Source organism: Rattus norvegicus, chromosome 17, assembly GCF_036323735.1.
Source record: "Rattus norvegicus strain BN/NHsdMcwi chromosome 17, GRCr8, whole genome shotgun sequence".
Lineage (NCBI taxonomy): Eukaryota > Metazoa > Chordata > Mammalia > Rodentia > Muridae > Rattus > Rattus norvegicus.
Genome location: NC_086035.1, coordinates 6,144,334 through 6,165,151, shown reverse-complemented (window position 1 = coordinate 6,165,151; position 20,818 = coordinate 6,144,334). Strand labels below are relative to the sequence as shown.

The 20,818-nt window shown below is 48.0% G+C and overlaps 2 long non-coding RNA genes across 4 annotated transcripts; both read left to right on the top strand.

Moving 5' to 3' along the window:
• The first annotated feature begins 193 nt into the window (after positions 1-193).
• Positions 194-6,308, top strand: LOC102549141 (uncharacterized). Of its 3 annotated transcripts, none has more exons than XR_005495605.2 (3): positions 194-412; positions 1,283-1,406; positions 1,540-6,308. It is a non-coding gene; the product is annotated as an uncharacterized LOC102549141 (long non-coding RNA). The 3 variants fall into 3 exon arrangements; XR_596595.4 differs by having other exon boundaries at positions 257-412; positions 1,022-1,406; XR_010059360.1 differs by lacking the exon at positions 194-412 and having other exon boundaries at positions 419-1,406.
• A 58-nt stretch (positions 6,309-6,366) lies between these two features.
• LOC120097818 (uncharacterized) lies at positions 6,367-12,290 on the top strand. The gene is made up of 3 exons (XR_005495606.2): positions 6,367-6,489; positions 7,547-7,681; positions 7,952-12,290. It is a non-coding gene; the product is annotated as an uncharacterized LOC120097818 (long non-coding RNA).
• The last annotated feature ends 8,528 nt before the right edge of the window (positions 12,291-20,818 follow it).

Genomic DNA, 20,818 nt, shown 5'->3' with positions numbered 1-20,818 from the left:
ACACCGAGGTGGGTCATCCTTCTCCTCCTCCACCCTCGATTCTTCTTTCTTTCTCATCTCTCCCGCCTTACAAAAACTCCGCCCCCGCATTTCTTTTTCACTGCCCAATCACAGGCCTTGCCTTATCTTGTGCCTGCCCCATGTGCATATAGACGTCAATCTACAGTTATAATACTGACTACTGGCCCCCAAAGCCTGGTTGCACCCAGGGATGAGAGAGTCTGCACGTACACAAGCAATGCCATGTAGCCCTGCCCCCCAAGTTATCCCTGATTGGTGAATGAAGATGCTCTACAGCCTATAGCTGGGCAGAAGAGAGAGGGGCAGGGTTTGGGTTCCTGGCCTTGGAGTCTGGGGAAGAGACTCAGAGATAAGGGAGAAGGTAGAGAGAGGAGAAGATACTGTCCGGTAGGTGAGTCATGAAAACATGGCCACGGGGGCTGGCCAATTGGAGGAAGAGCAGCCCAGTGGAACGTGGCAAGTTATAACTCGGGGTTATGATAGGGAAGTAGACGTCAGCAGCGGCAGCAAAAGCCTTTTCAGTGTCAGCCAGCAAGTCAGCATTCTAGAGTGAGAAACAGTTCCACAGGGCCCCGAGGGGAGTGGTAGGAGAGACCCCCGTACCCCCCAAAGTAGGTGGGAACTGAAGATAGCTTTTATATCATAAGGAATTATAACCTTGGAGCTTAGAGATGGCTCAGAGGTTAAGGGCATTGCGGCTCTTCCAGAGGAGCTGGGGTTGGTACCCAGCACCCACATGGTGGCGCACAACCATCTGTAACTCTAGTTCCAGGGGATCCAACACACCCTGTTCTGGCTTCGATGGTCACCAGGCATTCGTGTGAGACACATCCATACTGCAGGAGACAGAGGGACATAAAACAAATGCAAATAACCTTTCAAAAATAGTAACTGGGGCCGGGGGGGGGGTGGATTGGCTGGGCATGTGGGATATGTGGCCCATGGAACCGAGTGAGGCCCGCCCGCTGCTTGTTTTTGCTCTTTTTGGTATCGGGAATAGGAATGAGGTCCCGGCCCTTGAAGATCAGGAGCAAACCGTGGTATGGAGGAACGTTCGGCTGTCATCCTGTAAAATTAGAGACACAGTGTCACATTCCATATCTGATTAGCTACCATCACTGGTGTTAGTGTCCCTGGGCTGGATCTCAACGCGAGCTGCTCCGCTTGTGACTGTCAATCACTTGAGCAAATAGGATGACACTTGCTCTCTCCCCTCAACAACTTGAATGTGGTGTCTGCTCAAATCATCTGCCTCCTCCAGCCCCGAGTCTGCTGTGACATCTGAGAGCCGCCGGATCCCGACTCCCCGGCTCACCTGATTAACTTCCCTGAGCCAAGTTGCTAGCCAAAGGGGAGAAAACGGAGCATCTGTGTCTGCCAATCAGGTAAAGAGGCCCGTCACTGCTAGACCAGCACGATGGGGATTCATTTGCTTTATTTACTTAGGTTTATGTGCTAATTTGAAAATTTTAACGAATATTATTTGTAGAATAATGTTTAAAATTTGAACACAAACAGGAACTGGAGAGACTGCTCCGTGGTAAAGAGCCCGGGATGCTCTGGCAGAGGACCCACACGGTATCACATAACCCTCTGTAACTCCAGCCTCAGAGGATCTGACGCCCTCTTCTGGCCTCCTCGGGCACTGCACGCACGTGGTGCCCAGATACGAGCAGGCCAAACACCCATACTTGTAAATTAAGAATAAATGAGTAAGATATTTAAGACCATCACCGAGGCTCTTCTGCTCAGGACCGACTACCTTCGTCCTCTGAGGTGTACTTCATGTTTTAGAAGGACATGGGAGGAAGGAATGGAAGTTTATCTGTAAGCTGTTTCCTCTTTTAAACGTGCCGTTCCCCATTGACAAGGACGACCGGTTCCACTTCCTTATCTAATCTGTCACAGGCTGGCCTGTGACTAGCCCTGGCCAATAGGACAGAAATGACGTCAGCATGCTTCCAAGTCACAAGCGGCCCCCGTTAGTCTACCTTGAGTGTACCAGGCTGTCAGCATCCCGCCTGCTGTTTTAAATTGGCCCATTTTGTCCCGGTCTAGCCGTAAGGAGGGGCCTCTTGAAGACAGATGGGCAGGACGCCTCTGTGTGCTCAAGTTCAGTCACAGGGCATGTGCTAGTCCCGCAGATGACTCATGGGTCCAGTTGCGTTCAGTCTGGAATTGAAGGTGCTTCAAGTCAGAGCCACCGACCGGAGCCTGTCACCTCCCAGCAACATGGTTGATTGCCTCACTAAGCTTTGAGGGTAGCTTTTTATAAGGTAGTAAGTTACAAGAGCAACTTAACTTATGAGACAGACGTGATAAGATGTAGTTTGAATTTTAATTAAGGTCCTCCGACTAGCTAGAGGAGAAGCTATTGTTTATGGTTTAGAACAGCGTCGGCTAAAGGGCATCGAACTCACTGATTTTATGCTCGGAATGGATGTGTATTTGAGATACGTGTATATATTTTATGTCTAGGTATAAATGTCCTAGAATGTAGTTCAGTGGTGGAATACTGGCCTGGGATGCTTTTAATCATTCCAGAAAAGAAAAGAAAAGAAAAAAAAGAAAAGGAAGAAAGATAGAAAGAAAGAAATCCTAGAACTGGACATACTAACACTTGGCCTAGCGAGTACGGTCACCGTCCTGATGCCTGGGGCTTAGTGAAATCACTGTCCATGGTCACACCGTTAGTGAGTGCGGGCACAGGATTTGAGTCCATCTGACATATATGGTTGCTGGGCATTTGACAGGCAGCCCCGGGAGTGATTTTCTGACATTCTTTGGCCAAGGGTTTTCCTTCTCTCTTCCCAGCTCCTTGCTACAATTCTCTCTTCTGTAGCCCATTAGTCTCCTCCTTCCCACTGTCTCTTAGGGCAGCCTACCTGCACAGACTTCCGTTTCTGGCTCAGTGGAACCATGAATAGAAACCATTGTAAAGCTCTCCTGGGTTTATAACCCTCATTTCACACTCCAACTATGCCTACCCACATCCAGTGACTGTTTGGAAGCAGCGTGGTAATATATTATATTCATAATAAATATAATAATTGCTGGCCATCTTCCTTAATATTTAAAAGCTAAAACTAGAAACTCCTAAACAGATAGGACGTATTTTGACCTGTCCCTAAGCCATATGACGCGAATTAATCCGCAGAACCCCGCGGTAGAGAGAACTTCCGCTAGCTGTCCGATTGACTCCTGACCTTCACAGCTGTCCGATCGACCCCTGACCTTCGCAGCTGTCCAATTGACCTCTGACCTTTGCATATGTGCCTCTTCCTCCTTCATTACAAACTAACTAAATAAATAAATGTAAAACACCGAAACAAATCAGGACGAGCCCCACAAACCTGTGTTTTGAAGATTAGTTTCATAAAGGTTTTATCTATTCAGGCAAAACCTTACACATTTTTGGCAGGTTAAAAACAATGAGTCATGTATAAAAAAAGTTCCATAAAGCTGTAGAAGAAATGCTAAGGAATCATGAGAACGGAGAACGCTTGGATTTCAAGAACAAGGCTGTATTTGGTTATGGTGTACAGAGAACATGTCGATAAACGAAAGTGAGCATGCGCAAATCCACCCAGCCCTGCACCGGGCTTAGGAGCCTCTGCTCAGAGCGCTTCTCAGCCTCCATACCTAGAGCCTATCCCTTCCCTTCCTTCTCAGCCTCCAACCCTCCTGTTCCTTCAATGAAGGCAATCTCTTTGGACTTAGCTTTAAGGTCCGTCCCCAGACCATCAGAACACTTTTTCCATAAACTGTTAAAAGGTTTTAGAAATTACCATCTGGTGGGGGAGGGGGCATGGACTTAGCTCGGTGCTTGATGTTTCAGCAGCACCATGTGCAGGGCCTGTACTCAATCCTTGCATTGGGAGGAGGGGACAGGCTAACCCCTGGGGGCTGTTTGCCATAGCCCAGCCTACTTGGTGATTCCAGGCTAGTGAGAGACTCTGCCTCAAACAACGAAGATGGATGGTGCCTGAAGAAGGATATCTGGCCTCCACATGCACACACATGTGCAGCCGTGCACACATGAACCCCCCCCCCCTCTCTCTCTGTTTACCAGTAGCTTAATAACTTGACCATTGAGTTAAGGGTGTGTATGAAAGATGAAAAGTTAAAATTCGCATTAACCAGAATTTCCTACAAACGCAGTTTATACATAGAAGAATCAATGGAGTGGCTTTTCAGCAAGAACCACTGGGCTCTCCAAATGTTAACGTGGGCTCATGCTGCATCTGCAATCCTGGCTCTGGGTTTGCAGTCAATGTGGATGAGAGAGACGGGGCTGTCATTCCAGCAACATAGTTAGTTTATGGTGGGAGGGGGATGTTGCTTGCAGGGAAAGTTGCTTCTCAGATTCTCTACTTGGGAAGTAGTCAGGGAGGCCTCTATGTTTGGATGCAAAGGCTGTGAGTGTTCAAGTCCTTAGCTGGGAAATCCCCTGAGTTAGACCAGATGAATCTCAGGACCCTGTCCGAGCTGGTGTGTGTGTGTGTGTGTGTGTGTGTGTGTGTGTGTGTGTGTGTGTGTGATTAACCATTTTTCTTGTCTGTTCTCCCAGAAGCCTTCTGACTGCCAAGTGTTAGCTTGGTTTAGACAAACTGACTCCATTCTATTAGGGAAAGCATCTGTAAATGCAGTCTAGAGTGGGAATTTATCAAGGTGTTTTCTACAGGTCCACTTATGGGACTCATGTAGAACATACACTTGAGATGCTGTCTTGGGCGGTCTCCCCTGTCTGGGAGAGTGTGTTCGCGGTGGCTCCGGGTTAGATGCAGGACAAACCGCATCTTCCTCTTCCTTCCGCTTTTCTTCCTCTTCTCCCCAAGGCTGTCTCATTGAGAAAGAGCCCATAAAATGGACCCACAAAATATGAAATCCCGTTTTTTCACTGTATTCAGAGCGGTGCGACCATCAGTAGTTGTTAGGACACATTTTTTTCCCCATTCCAGAGGCCTCACGCTGCTCCAGAGCCAGCTCCTGTCTTACCAGCTGCCAACCCAGAACACGGAAGCGTTTTCTGTCTCTGTAAATTATTCTCTCAGAGGCGTTTCTATAAAAATAGAATAGTGCAACATATCCTGCAACTGACTTTAAAAATTAGGAATAATGTTCTCAAGGTTCACCCGTGTAACTGCTAGTATTTTGTGCTTTTTTTAAATTGTCAAATAGTATTCTACGATGCGGACACGCCACATTCAAGTTAGAGTTACTGGGAGTGTGTATGTTTACACTTTTTGGCTTCAGCTATATACAGTGCTGTGTGAGTCTTTGTGTAGACGTGGTTGCAATTCTCTTGGGTAGATAGCAGAGGAGGAAGCGCCAAGTCATGCTAACTTGATATTGTCTCTTGAGAGACCGCCAGAGTGCTCCGGAAGTGACCTCATCATTTTCCAAGCCTTCCCAGAGTGCGCAGGCTCCCGCTCCTTCGTGTCCCTCAGTGCGCAGGCTCCGACTCCTTCGTATTCTGCAGTGCTATGGCTCCTACGCGTTCCTGTGGTGCTAAAGAGGATAGAGCACCTCGGCCTGCCAGTTAGTTTTCCTAATGGCCACTGATGCAGTGTATTTTTCTCCGGTGACTCTCGGCTATTTGTGTATCTTCTCTGGAGAAATATCCATTTCAAGTCTTGGCTCAGTTTTACCTTCAGTTGTCTTTTTTCACTTCGGAGAAATAAGAGTTCACTGCATATCCTACATACGGACTTCTTTCCAGATGAACTTTGGAGTTTTCCCTACATTCTCTGGTCCTTTTCACTTTCTTGCTGATGTCTTTTTTTGAAACAGAGAAATTGAATTGCTAGGAAGTTCAGTTTGTTATTTTCTTTGTTGCTTTTGATGTTGACGTCATATGTAACATACGGAGGTCCCAGAGACCAGCCACAATGATTTTGAACTCTTATCTCAACAACAAGAAAGTGTACCCTGAAGTTAACAGCACCCCACCTTACAGTCTTTCCTGATACCTCTGGGTTCGGTGCAATATGGGGGACTCCCTTCGTTGGTGGGGTTTCTCCTTCTCTGACCTTGTTGGGGTTCGGTGCAATATGGGGGACTCCCTTCGTTGGTGGGGTTTCTCCTTCTCTGACCTTGTCTGGGGAATTCTCAGCCCACACATGTGTCTCTGCCTGAAGTGGAAACTTCCAGGTTCTTTGGAAAGTCAGTTATATCAAACGATGTTTTGCCAGGGCACACAGGTGAGAGGATATTTTGTTATAGCACACACATAAAGGACGTGCGGTGTTTCGCTCTGCCTCGCTCGCTGGTCTTCGTTGATGAATGCATGTATCGGTTCGCCTTACACCGCGTTGCTGAGCTTCACTTGTGATGACTTCATAGAGAGAAGCTTCTTGTGAGGATCCTCCGGCTTCTTGCCACGTCTGCAGACTGGGCAGATTGGCAAACCAATCCAGGTTCTTCTGGATTGAGCTGCCCTCCCTTGCTGACTCACCTGTGGTGTCTGTGAGTGTACTGGGCTGCTGATTCGTGTTTGGTGTTTGCTAGTGGGCTGGACTAAGAACAACAAAGATTGGACTTGCTCCAAAGAACCATTTCTAAACAGGTCCACTTCCCATGGGTCCTAATAACCATTCTTTCCTACCTCTGGTGGTGGTGGGCTAGAGGGGAAGTTGAACCTTTATTAGAGTAGGGTGTAAAAAATTCATGCCTAGCCTTAGTTAGATTAAAGCATCAATTCCCTTTCTCCTGACAAAAACCTGTTCAGCCAGCACCTGAGACTCCTGAAATGCTTCTCTGTGCTGAGGTGTCCCAGGTACCCTGAGCTCCCAGCCAATGACCTTTGCCCATCACGGGTGTTCCTTCCCTCAGTCTCTCATAACTTTATAAATCTTGAATCACCCTAACTAAAGTTGATCTGTGTCCTGATGGCTGGTCAGATGGTCAAAGATCCATGAGAGCAGGGACTTTCTCTCTCTCTCTCTCTCTCTCTCTCTCTCTCTCTCTCTCTCACACACACACACACACACACACACACACACACACACACACACACACACTCCCCCCTCACACACAGGTAAAAAGAAATAAAGAAAGAAACCAATCTATGCTTCTATACTTTGAAGACTTGCTCCATTTCTAGCTTTTCTCAGGTGAAGGTGGGGCTTGTCTGTCTGTCTGTCTGTCTGTCTGTCTGTCTGTCTACTAAAGTAGGAATAGATCCTAGGAACTACTGAGAGCTGCCTACCCCAGGTTTCTGATCAGCTGTTTGCCAGCCCACCTGCCATCCCGCTCAACACCTTGCCTTGGGCAACCTTTTCTTAGACTCACTGTCCCTGCTTGGGGCGGGGCATTTATGAAGTCAGCCACGGAGTCCACTCCCATTTGTTCATCCATATCTCTGGCCTGGGAGGGCATGACACGGTTTGTATGGCTTCATCAGAGACAGTTAGGTATGCTTGCACGTGTGTCCGCTAGTCCTGTGGTTTCGGAGCATATTAGGAGTCAGTCAATAGTAAGTCAGTTTCCCTCTTCCAGAAATAAGAAATTTTTTTTCTTGCAGGCTGAATTGTGACTCCAGATAGCTGTGTTAAAGGAATCCAGCAGCATCCAGTTCTGCAGTCATTAGTGGGCAAGATGGCTTCATGTTCAGTGAGGCTCAAAATGCCTTAATGAGAGGGTGATTCCTTAGTGAGCGGTATGTGTTGTAACTTCTCCTGGGAGTAGGGGAGGAGGAAGAGGAGGAGAATGAGGAGGAGAGGGAGGAAGGGGAGGAAGAGAGGGGGGAAGGGGAGGAGGGGGAGGAGAGGGAGAAGGGGAGGAGGGGGAGGAGAGGGAGAAGGGGAGGAGGAGGTACCTGGTACTTTTTCTTCAATCACCCAGTCTAGCTCACGCTGCTCCATTTTCTTCCTCCTCTTCCTTTTCCTCCTTCTTGGTGGCTCTGTCCTGCTTTCCTCACTGAGAAAAGCAAGTGGGACCCTATGTCCTCTGTGACCTGCAGAGAAGAGACTTCATACTACCTTCTGGAGAGTGGGCAGTGCTCAGGCATGGAGGAAGATTGACTTATGTGGCATATGTGGTAGGCATTTGGGATCCTTCTAGCAATGTTCAGAAGCATGTGGTCATCAGGGACATCTAGAATATGTCTGGAGGTTAGAGACGTGGAGAGACATTACAGAAGAGGCTGATGTTTGCAGATCTAAGTCAGCAGCACATTTGGTGATGATGCCACAGAGACTAAGAAACACACACTCAACAGGTCTACTTCCGACCTTTGGGCAGTTCAACCAATTAAAAGGCAGCACACTCTCTCCTCTTCCCTCCTCCTCCTCCTCCTCCACTTCCTCCTCCTCCTCTTCCTCCTCCCCCTCCTTCTCTCTCTCTCTCTCTCTCTCTCTCTCTCTCTCTCTCTCTCTCTCTCTCACACACACACACACACATACACACACACTGTCTCTCACTCTCCTGTCCTCTCCTCTCTTCTCCCCTCTCTCCATTAGCCTTGTCACTTCACCTGTTTGTGAGAGGCCAAATCTTTTAAGTTCAGACTCCATTTTAGAGAACCTGACCTTAGTTTAAACTCAGGTAAACTAACAGCCTGGTACCTAGCATTAGTTTCCAAGTTGCCCTCCAAGGAAACTAGTCTCTAGGCTAATCCCCAACAGACCAGTGTCTCCAGGTTACACCCTCAGCAAACCTGCACCCTAGGTTACAAGCCCACCCCCTGCCTAGTGACCACCAATGCAGAGGGGAACAGAAAGTTAAGTTTATGACATGACTCCCAGCACCAGCCAATTATGTTAAAGGCCACAGTAGCTTTCCAGTTAGATGCTTGCTCCTTACTGTAAAGCCTCCCCCACCTCAAAACCATCCCGTGTGATGGTGGTATATTGGAGGGGTCCAAGCTAGCTCAGATAGAATAAAGACCCTGCTGTGAGTAGCATCAGACCGGCTCCTGTCTGTTTTGGGGAGGGGATCACTACTTTTCCCTGACACTACATTAGCAGCCAAGATCTGGATGGGATTGAATACCTTGTCTGGTTTTCTTTGGTGGCTGGTGAATGTCTTGCCTTTTCAGTAACAGCACTGGAGTCTCCGTTAACAATGTGTGTAAAGGGGGCTTACTCTGAAATGACGGTTACTGCTCTCTCTAGAGAAACACTTGTAAAGTCACTAGTGTAAGAACTCTGAGGCCAGCCTGGTGTACAACAGTGAGCTCCAGGACAGCGGGGGCTACACAGAAAAACCTTGTTTAAAAATTAAAAAAAAAAAAAAAAGCAAAAAACCCAACAACAAAAAAACCAAATAGAAAACAAAACAACAAAACAAAACAAAAACAAACAAACAAACAACCCAAATCAAAACAGAAGGCTTCGAAGGTGTCACTGAGGCTGGGTGGACGCCTGTCGGCAGCACGGTTGGGTGGACGCCTGTCGGCAGGACGGTTGGGTGGATGCCTGTCGGCAGGACGGTTGGGTGGACGCCTGTCGGCAGGACAGTTGCTGTGTACTCCATGTGAAGCCTCTTTAGCAGGTGAAGCACAGTAATCGAAAGCATCTGCCTACAGAGGTGCATTTCGAAGGTCACGGCTGTCACCGTGCTTCTCCTTGGCTCTTGTCCCCACACCACAACCTACCATAGACCATCTTACCATTTATTTAATTCTATTTTATGTTTTATTTTTAATATATTTTATATGTTACATATTTACATTTTATTTTATGTGTGTTTTGTCCGCATGTATGTGTGAGGGTGTCAGATCCCCTTGGACTTGAGTTACAGATGGTTATGAGCCGTCCGGTGGGTGCTAGGGTTTGAACTCGGGACCTCTGGAAGAGCAGCCGGTGCTCTTAACCGCAGAGCCATCTCTCCAATCCCTGCTTATCTTTCAGCTGCTTGTTTTTCTTTACGGGGATGGGGAAAGTGGGAGACATATTGGATAACTTCACTGATGATGCTAGGCATAAAGACTCCCTGGTCTCATGTGTCTCTGGAAAATGGAGGCCACAGCCACCCAGGAGGCAGGCAGCTCTGGAGGGAGGCTAGGTTGGACCTTCTGACTTCCTCATTGGCCATCTGTATTAGTTATTTTTAAAATTCCATGACAAAATCCCTCACCAGAAGCAGCTTAAAGGAGGCTTTTTTCGCTTCACTGTGCAAAGGACACTGTCTGTCATGGGGGGAAGACATGGTGGCTGGTGTGGGAAGTGACTGGTCACATCACATCCGCAGTCGGGAGGCAGAAGACATGGACAGCCATGTTCAGCTCACTTCTGCTGCGCTTCTGGTCTGGTCCCAGTCGGAGGAAGGTGTTACCCATACTCAGTGTGGCCGTCCCTCCTCAGTTAAACCTTCCCGGAAGCACCTCCTAGACACACCCAGAAGCGTGTTTCGTAGGACTGCAGGTCCATTTGAGTCGATGATCAATAACCACCCCCCAGTCTGTCCTCAACAGGCCTCACTGTCCAGACCCCAGGACCGGCCTCTTACGGCAGCCGAGTGTTTGCTCTGGCACCGATGCACTGGCCAGTTACTTCTCCATTTGTAACACAGAGAACAGCGTGTGTTTATAAAATAAAAAAGAGGGTTTGTCCGCATGTTAGCTGGTGGTTTGCGGTTATGAACACATACCTGTTCAGAGGGGTTTATCAAACACTGATTGATGTGTCTGGGATAGGAAATGAAGCACGTGGTTTATAAACTTGGCAGGTTTGAATGCCAAGGGGTAACGGGCATGACCAACACGAAGAGCCGGGATTTAAAAACGATCCTGGGTCCTGAATGTTGTATTTTTTTCCCTCTGAAGTTTTTTGGGTCATCTTTCTTCTGAATTCACTGGCATTTGAGTTTTTCTATGCCTTTGGATGTGTGTATGTGATGTGTGTGATGTGTGTGTGTGTGTGGTGTGTGTGTGTGTGATGTGTGTGTGTGATGTGTGTGGTGTGTGTGATGTGTGTGGTGTGTGTATGTGTGTGTGTGGTGTGTGTATATGTGGTGTGTGTATGTGTGTGTGTGGTGTGTGTATATGTGGTGTGTGTATGTGTGTGTGTGTGTGTATATGTGGTGTGTGTATGTGTGTGTGTGATGTGTGGTGTGTGATGTGTGGTGTGTGTGTGATGTGTGGTATGTGTGTGTGTGTGATGTGTGTGTGGTGTGGTATGTGTATGTGTGTGATGTGTGTGTGTGTATGTGTGTGTGTGTGTGTGTGTGTGTGTGTGTAGCTTCCAACAGACTGAGACGTTTCTGTGGAGACATTGGGCCGAATAGTTGTCATGGCTAACACCCCACTGCCCGTAGTGATTGTCTTGTCTTGTAGTGTGTGTGGAGGCAGGGGTGGGTGTTGGGGATGGGGGAGAGAGGCATCTCCCAGAAGCCAACACTGTCATCAGATTGGTGGAGACATTCCCTATTGGTATTCTGAGGCAGGGTGGGAACAGAATTGGGAACTTTTCAAAGGCAGAGCTGACCACACTGGTAGAAGGCAGTGACTCTATTCACACCTCTCCTGAAATGCTGTGACACTTGAGACAAGTCAGGTGACCGTTGGGGGAGGGTGGCGGCAGTGTGTCAGTCTTTGCCTCTGGTATCACAGCTGGAAACAGAAGTAGTTTTTTGAGGTTGCTGATAACCAGAGCGTCTGTTCCTGTGATAATCTTGTTAGCAGCGGGGACTGCTTTTGAGTTTGGGGAAGCCTAGTGGAAGCCGCTATTGTGTCTAAGTGTACAATTCCCAAGAAGGTCTGTCTGTCTTAGTCACTCATAAAACATCCCAAACTAGAACCAAAACTGCCTCTGTGTGGCTGTCCACGTACTACACCCCTGAGGGATGAGACTGAAGTATTTATGACTGGATAGGTATGGTGGGTCCCTCAGGCAGTTTCTAAGCATGTGTGGTAGCCAGGGGTGGACAGTACACTTAGGAGCTGCTGCACTGACCCTGGCCTCCAAGGGACCGTGATATGGAAAAATACTAGTGCAAAGTCAGGTGACCTTGAATTCTACGATGTCAACTGGGCTTCCTTAGACTGGCCCTCTCCACTTGGAATTGGAGGAAACATCCAATTGGAACCTGTGTGTGTGTGTGTGTGTGTGTGTGTGTGTGTGTGGCCATCAAGATGGCCATGGAGAAGCCTGAAGCTTGCTCGGAAAGCCCTTGTGAGCAGCATTGTGTATACAGACAGGGAGTGAGTGCTGCAAACCAAGGGGCAGCCTTTTCCTGGCAAGGGCTATTTAGGAGGGAGATGGAGAGATGGTGTCAGTGTCAGGGGGAGAGGGAGAGAGTTAGAAGGCACAAGGAAAAGAAGCAGGGAGGAGCGAGTGCCACATGAGCAGTTCCTTAACACCTCGGGAGGGTGTTGGGGGGGGAGCTAGGGGGTGCTGGGGGGTGCTGGGGGTGAACTAGGGAGTGCTTGGGAAATGCCTAGAAGCTTCCCTTTCCCTAAAGCTCATTTTATTTTGTGCATATGGGTGTTTTGCCTTCATGTGTGCATGTGTACCATGTGTGAGCAGTGCCCTCAGAGGCCAGAAGAGGGCGTTTGAGTCCCCGCATTGGGAGTTACAGACAATCGTGATTTGCCCCATGAGTGCTGAGAACCGAGCCTGGGTCTTCTGCAAGAGCATCCAGTGCTCTTAACCACAGAGACTCCTCTCCAGCCCAGGGAAGCAAAGCTCCACTGTACACCCCACAAACAATCTTATGGAAGGAAAGCTTTGTGGGAGAAGAGAGCCCTCTATTAGAAACCTGAGACCTGCCCACGGGCTGCCAACTGATTCACAGTGAAGAGAGTTGTCCTATCTCAGTCTTTCTGCCCTTGTCTCCCGCCCCACGCATGTGTTAATGAGGCAAACTTAACAAACGGTGATAAGCTTGCTTTATTTGTCTTTGGCACATTAGTGAGGGGTGAGAGGCATAGCATTTTCAGCCAAAGTGACAAAGTGTCTATCCTGTACGGAAGGGAGGGGGGGTGGGTGTTTAATTTCTCAGCGGTATGAAACAGAGAAGAGAGATGTTTAGCAGCCTTTCTTAGTCTCCAGTCGCTTGTCTAGGTGCTTGGTGTCTGAGACCTGCATGTTCCATCACAGATAGCACAAAACAGAAGACCGGGCACTCTGGTCTGCACCGGTGAGCTCTTGTCAACTTGACATGAGCTAATGTCTCCTGGGAAGAGGGACCATCAGCTAACGAACCACCTCCATCAGACTGGGCTGTGTGTGTGTGTGTGTGTGTGTGTGTGTGTGTGTGTGTGAGAGAGAGAGAGAGAGAGAGAGAGAAAGAGAGAGAGAGAGAGAGAGAGAGAGACAGACAGACAGACAGACAGACAGACAGACTGGCTGGCTGGCTGGCTGACTGGCTGACTGGCTGACTGGCTGACTGGCTGATTGGCTGACTGGCTGACTGACATTGTTTCTTCATTGCTGATGTAGAGGGCCATCCCCAGGGAGGCATAAGAAAGCAAGCCCAAGAAGGCAGAGGGAGTCAGTCAGTAAGCCATATTCCTCCATGGTCTTTGGTTCAATTCCTGCCTCAAATTCCTGCTCTGGTTTCCCTCGGTGATGAATTGTAACCTGCAGCGGTAGGCTGAAATAAACCTCCTCCTCCCGAGAGTCCTCTGCTATTCTGTTTCATTCTTTCCTTATTTGAATTCTGGGGCAACAGGTTAGGTGTCAGCCATGAAACCACAACAAGGAGGGTAGGTCAGGGCCTGGCTCCCTGGCCATACTGGCCTTCTGGGATGGTCAGACCTAGGAATCCGAGAAGCCTCGTAAGGTGCCGGATGCTCAGTCCCATGGCTGACTGTGAGCACTGAACTGGGAGGAGGGGGATGCAGCTTCTGGCCCGTGGTGGTCAGTCACTTAGTTGGCGTTGCCTTTGGGAGATTGGTTTCCATCCCTTGAAAATGAAGTGAGAACCTTTGCTGGGATCTTACCAGTCACCAAAGTTAATCCTCAGGGAGGCAAGTGGGCGTGACTCTGAATGCAGCTTTGAAGGAGGCAGGCACGGACACCTTCGCTAGCCAGGTGAGGCAGTCCTGTTAGGCAGATGTAGGTATAGGGGAAAGTGCTGTGTATTGAAATGGCAGCGTTTGACAGGCATTCCAGACTGAAATAGCTGCACCCAGAGCTAACAAAGTGGGGGTCTGTGACGGCTATCATTCGGGTTTGCCCCCAAAGGCCTGTGTGTAGAAGGCTTTGTTCAGAGGCAGTGGAAGCTGTGACAGCTAAGACCCAGGGAGGTCGTAGGTCATCAGACATGCCCCTGAAGGGGATTGTGGGAAACCAGCCTCTCTCTCCCTCTGTGAGTAAGCTTTTGGCTTTCCCCTGCACTTCTGATGTTCTTGTTTGACATGGGTCCCAAAGTGATGAGGCCAACCGACCATGGGCTGAAATCTCCAAAACCAGGAGTCAAAAGAAATCCTTCAGGGCTGGAGAGATGGCGGAGTGGTTGAGAGATCTGAGATCAGAGTGGTTAAGAGATCCGGTTGCTCTCCTGTAGGACCCTGGTTTGATTCCCAGCACCCACGAGGCAGCTTGCAACTATGTGTAACTCCAGTCTCAGGGGATCTGATGCCTTTTTCCGGATTCTACAGGCACTGCAAGGACATGCTGCACGGACATCCAGGCACATAAAATAAAATAATCAAAGAAGAGAAAACCTTCCTTTCCATAAAGTATTGGGAAGTGTCATTACAGCAAGAGAATGCTAACAAAATGTATGCTAGCCTCAGGGCCATGCCCACCTAGATTCAAGTACAGAAACAAGAAACCTGAGATGCTGAACCCTCCACGAGCTCATGCGTGTACACCTCCCCCCCCACATCAGCAGGAAGGTTACTGAAATATCATTATATAGGAAAAATGATAAATGGCCGTGAGTCTTTAGTGTCTGAAGTGTGTCAGGCTGTCCTTGGACCTAACTGAAGACCTTGACCAAAGAAAACTTCTTTTTTTTAACCTCTGGGCTCCATTTATGCTCATTGGGCTGAAAACATCCTTTATCCATATAGTCTCCTCGTGACTTCTGGCCAGTAGATCCATAGGGAGTGGCACTGTTAGGAGGTGTGGTCTTGTTGGAGGAAGTGGGTCACTGGGGCCGGCTTCGAGGTTTCAGATGCTCAAGTCCAGCCCAGTGTTTCATGGTGTCTTCCTGCTGCCTGTGATCCAGAGGTAGAACTCTCAGCTACCTCTCTAGGACCATGTCTGCCTGTGTGCTGAAAGGTAACAATAAAGCCAACCTCTGAGCTGTAAGCCAACCCCAGTTAAATGTTTTTCTTCATAAGAGTTGCCGTGGTAGGGGCTGGGGATTTAGCTCAGTGGTAGAGCGCTTACCTAGGAAGCGCAAGGCCCTGGGTTCGGTCCCCAGCTACGAAAAAAAGAACCCCCCCCCCCAAAAAAAAAGAGTTGCCGTGGTAATGGTATCTCTTCACAGCAGTAAACCCTAAGACAGCGTTTTTTGTTTTTGTTTTTCTTTTTGTTTTGTTTTTGTTTTTGTTTCTCCTAACTTTAGTCTGTTTATGTTGGTGGTTTCTCTGGTGTGACTGAGGAGGTAACTAGAGGCTCTGGTCTGTTAGGGCTGAATTCTCTCTTCTCTGTGCCCTGCAGCCACATTTGCCTCTGTGAGCAAAGTCTAGATTCATAGGACGAAGAATCCATAGGGAACCAGGCTGACGGGAGTGTATACAATTTGGGGGACCCTATGCAATAGTTTTTCTGTATTTATTTATGAAACACAAATGTTTATCTGTAATGGGAAAAAAAACCAAAGAATCATAAATGGGAAGTCAAGGCACGCTAACTGGGATGTGTATGAAGGGCTATGTCTTTACAATGTTCCTCAGAAGAGCCTACCAAAGATTAAGCTTTATAAGCCTTGAGGTAAAGTTCATTCTGATAATTACAATGTCCTAACTGTCATATCCTTACCCCCAGCAACTCAGTGCTTCCTGCTTCTCTTCCAGTTTTTTTTTTTTTTTTTTTGGTTCTTTTTTTCGGAGCTGGGGACCGAACCCAGGGCCTTGCGCTTCCTAGGTAAGCGCTCTACCACTGAGCTAAATCCCCAGCCCCTTCTCTTCCAGTTTTAAGACTTTATTTTTAATTATGTTGGTTTGCATGTTTGTACCTGAGCACAGTGCCTACAGAGGCCAGAAGAGGGCGTAATATCCCCAGAAGCTGGGAACTGGCCTTAACCACTGAGCATCTCTCCAGCCCCAGTTATCTTTGAGCTTCCCATGAAGAAGTTTCTTAGGGGCAGTCAGCTACTAACAAATGCATGTGAGCCTTCTGTTAAAAGGCTTGTGATGTTGTAGAGCATTTAATAACTCTATCAGTTAATATTATGACATGGCCAGCCCCTAATAATTGGGGCAAATTCTTATTGTTTATTTAACCAGCTTTATCACAGTTATGGGGGGATTACCCCTGTGGTGGTTTGAATACCCTTGGTCCAGGGAGGGGCACTATGAGGTGTGAAAATGTCGGAGTAGGTGAGGCCTTGTTGGAGGAAGTGTGTTATTGTGGGGGTGGGCTTTGAGGGCCTATGCTCAAGATGCACTTACTGTGGAAAAGAGCCTTCTCCTCACTGCCTTCAGATCAAGATGCAGAACTCTCATCTCTGTTTCCAGCACCATGTCTGCCTGGACGATACCATGCTCCCCGCCTTGATGATAGCGGACGGAACCTCTGAACTGTATGCCAGCCCCAATTAAATGTTGTCCTTAATAAGAATTGCCTTGGTCTGGGGTTGGGGATTTATCTCAGTGGTAGAGCCCTTGCCTAGGAAGCACAAGGCCCTGGGTTCGGTCCCCAGCTCTGAAAAAAAGAACCAAAAAAAAAAAAAAAAAGAATTGCCTTGGTCACGGTGTCTCTTCACAACAGTAAAACCCTGTCTAAGGCAACCCCTAAACTATTTTTCTGCTGGTGACCAGCCCAGAATCCAGGGTTTCCCAGAAGGGAAGCAATGGGTGGTGTTGATGGCTGCTGGGGCAAAATTTGCTTACTTTTTGTAAATTTTCTCTTCCTTTAACTCTTTGCTATCCTAGGGCCAAAAGCCCTGACTTCTAGGGATTAACTCCTGCTGTTAGCAGCAAGGAACTAAGAAGGCTTAAATTGCTAGGGCTCTTTTCTCTCTGGCTTGGAGTCCCTCACTGGCCAGGAGTTAGTTAACTCTTCGTGAACCAGAGAGAAAAGAGAAGGAAAGAGAGAAAATCAAGGACAAGAAGCAAACCAGGTGAAGCAGAAATGGTTAAACTTTATTATTGCTTTCAGCCTTTTGTAGCTTTTAGACAAAAAGCTCTCTACGTAAGAGAGAATTACCTCATAGATAAAATGTTACACAAGAGGGGAGTTACAATAGTAACAAAGCAGTGAGTGTTTCATTCTATTAGCTCATTATAAGTTCAAAGTAACAGTTTCACATGGCCTTGCTTGATCAGAGCGCACACCTGTGGCTTCATCCTTGGACCTGACCTATAATGAATGTTTTTCTTTGATCACAAACCCTTCCCAAGCCTGCTTTCTTATCTTAGTGCAATTGGCCTGAGACACCTGAAGTAAGTTTACAGCGCTCTACCGGTGGCTTTATTCCATAGGGGGGCTTGAGATTACGTGTATCAATTTAAGAGTTCTGTAAAATCATTATCAGACATTGTGAAATCATCAGTGTATCTATAGAACATTACTATCTGAGAGTCCAGCCTCATGTTGATCTGCAGGGAATCTGCCCAGTAGGGTGGGCTGATGCCCAGGAATTGTTAGGCAATGTAACAGCGACAGAAAAAGGAATATCAACTGCAAGAAGCAATCCTAGGATGAAGTCTGGTGACCTTGCATCTCAGAGCTCACCCATCACAGGGCATGCAAAATGGTGGACCCTCTCCAGAAAATTCACTTGCTAGCCTTAGCCTCTGCTAGATGGCCTCTGTTAGTTTTCTACTCCGGGCTGGCTGTTGCTCAGCTATGATCCCCAAGTTACTTGCTGTTTGAGTATCACCCCAGCTCTTTCTGCTCCATCACTCTGGTCCATCCCATCAGATGGAGACCTCCTGCTCTCTCCCCTTCTTTCTCCTTCCTCTCTCCTCTTTTCTTCTCCATCTCATGGTTCCTACCTGTGACCCCCAGTTCAGGAACTGAAGCTCTCCCTCCTTCTATTCTCCCCAGTAATTGGCTGTCAGCCAATTATTTAACCAGTCGGAGAAGACTGGTGAGCAAAGTTCATGTAACATCATTTGGTGTAGGTGAGAATGTGCTTGTCAGGACCAGTATTTTTTAACATTAGATATATAGTGGCACCAGACCAACCCCCAACAGACCTGGACTCCCCCCCCCACACACACACATGTAGACTGGCATCTGCCATAGAAATTAAGTTGTTTGGGCTTTGCATCCTTTCTCTCCCTTTCCCCCTCCATCTCCCCTTCCCCTTTCTCCTCCCTTCCCCCCTCTTCCTTCTTTCTTCCTTCCTTCCTTTCTTTCTTTCTTTTCTTCTTTTCTTTCTTTCTTTTTTTTTTTTTTTTGGTTTTTTTTTCGGAGCTGGGGACCGAACCCAGGGCCTTGCGCTTCCTAGGTAAGCGCTCTACCACTGAGCTAAATCCCCAGCCCCTCTTCCTTTCTTTCTTTCTTTTCTTCTTTTCTTCCTTTCTTCCTTTCTTCCTCAAAACATGAAATTTATCACAGGACTTATAGGTTCACCGCCTATAATTCTGTAAGAAGAACCGGGTGAAGGAATTTTAAGCTCCACCACCACAAGGCTGTGAAGATTCATGTGATTACTGGTGTTGGGTACGAAGGGGCCCTGCCCTCATAAGATCCTGTTTAAATCCTCTTTAAGAAGAGAGTAGCCAGCAGCTAATTTGAGGTGTAGAAATATATGTATTACGCATACAGATAAGATTCAGGTAGCTTTAAATTGTGACAAGCAGGTCCCGATCGGGTGGGGGAGAGGAGTCTCTTTGTGCTTCACCCGTGTCCTTTCACAGAGCATTTTGCTTGGGTTAACAGCAGGTTTCATAAACGTTGGCTGAATAAACATTTATGGTACAAGAGAATTCCATTTTTGTAGAGGTGGCAGGGCCGGAGACAGGGGCATGGTGGGAGCCGGATTGAGCTTGACCTGGGAAGCTGGGTACTTCACAGGCTGACTGGTTATATACTTATCAGAATGGCAGGGGAGCCAGATACTAGAAGATTTACCAACCACATCCAGCTGCTGGAAATCCTTGACGGATGGCGGGAGGGGAGGTATTATTGGAAAACAGACATTGGCTTCCCACCAACTCAGGCAGGTGGCTTCCCGAATCCAGAAAGATTGCATTCGAGCAAAGCACTAAAGGCCATGGTCACATTCACACCCAAGTGCCACTCTCACAGGGCTCAGGTGCTCCCTGCTTTGGCAAGAGAGGCCAGGCCGCCTGGAGGCTGTTGAGAGCCAGCCAGCTATATCATGGTGTACTGACTGGTTTGGGGTGTCAACTTGACACAAGCTGGAGTTAACACAGAGAAAGGATCTTCCCCTGAGGAAATGCCTCCATGAGACCCAGCTGTAAGGCATTTTCTCAATTATCGATCTAGGGTGGGAGGGCCCAGCCCATTGTGGGTGGTGCCATCCCTGGGCTGGTGGTCCTGGGTTCTGTAAGAAAGCAGGCTGAGTAAGCCAGGGGAAGCAAGCCAGTAAGCAGCACCCCTCCATGGCCTCTGCATCAGCTCCTGCCTCCATTTTCCTGCCCTGTGTGAGTTCCAGTCCTGACTTCCTGTGGTGATGAACAGGAATGTGGAAGTGTAAGCTGAATAAACCCTTTCCTCCTCAGCTTGCTTCTTGGTCATGATGTTTTGTGCAGGAATAGGAACCCTGACTAAGACACGTGACAGTCTCAGAGGCAGTAGAGGAGGTCGTCACTGGGCTGGTTGTTCTGACACCCTAAGACCAATGCTGGGGACTCTTGATACATGACATGTTCCCATCCAGGGCTTCCACAGTCCAGAGGCTCCATGCGTCTTTATCTGGGACCCTACAGGTTATCACTGAGGGCTCTTCCTGTGCAAAGACTACAGCAGTGGTTCTCAAACTTCCTGATGCTGTGACCCTCTAATTTAGTTCCTCATGTTGTGGTGAGCCCCTCCCCAGCTATAAAATTATCTCCTCTCTACTTCATCACTGTAATTTTGCTACTGTCAACACCTGTGTTTTCTGATGCTCTTTGGGGTGAGATCTGAACAGAGACTCTATTCCAGGCTGGTCCGGCCATCTTCCCAACCTCTAGCCCAGAGAGCTCCAGGTATGTGCAGGGGGTCTGAGAGCTCCTTTCTCCATTCAGGCAGCCTCACATTCCAAAGATACCAGATTTCAGCAGCTGCTTCCAATGTTTCTGCTAACTTTGGGCCGTGCCGTTTAGGGTGGTTTGGGGGAATATCTGGGGAGTGGTGATCCTGCCCAGGGCGCTTGTTGATGCTTGGTGTCTTTAAGCCACAGGTACTGTTCTGAGTGGATTTTTTAACCTATTTGTGCTGTGGGGGGTTGGGCTGCAGACTGCGTTTCTCTTGGCACTTAGCGGCTGTGATTCACGTAACATTTCATTTTGAGAAATGCCATTCCTTTAAAGCCTGCTTTTAATGAGACAAGGTGAGGTAGTAATCGCGTTGTTAAGCACTCAGAGAGAGAGATTAGAGGCACAGTGAGGTCATCCATGTCAAGTGTTGACAGCCTGCAAGCATGTTTGGCATTTAAGTAAATTGTAAGTAGGGAGAAAGGGTTCAATCAAGTCACCCCATGATGTGAAATTCCCAGAGTCCTCTGGGGCAGCTGAGCTGGGCCTTCAGCCCACTTTCTCAGGTCTCTGAGCCCCAAG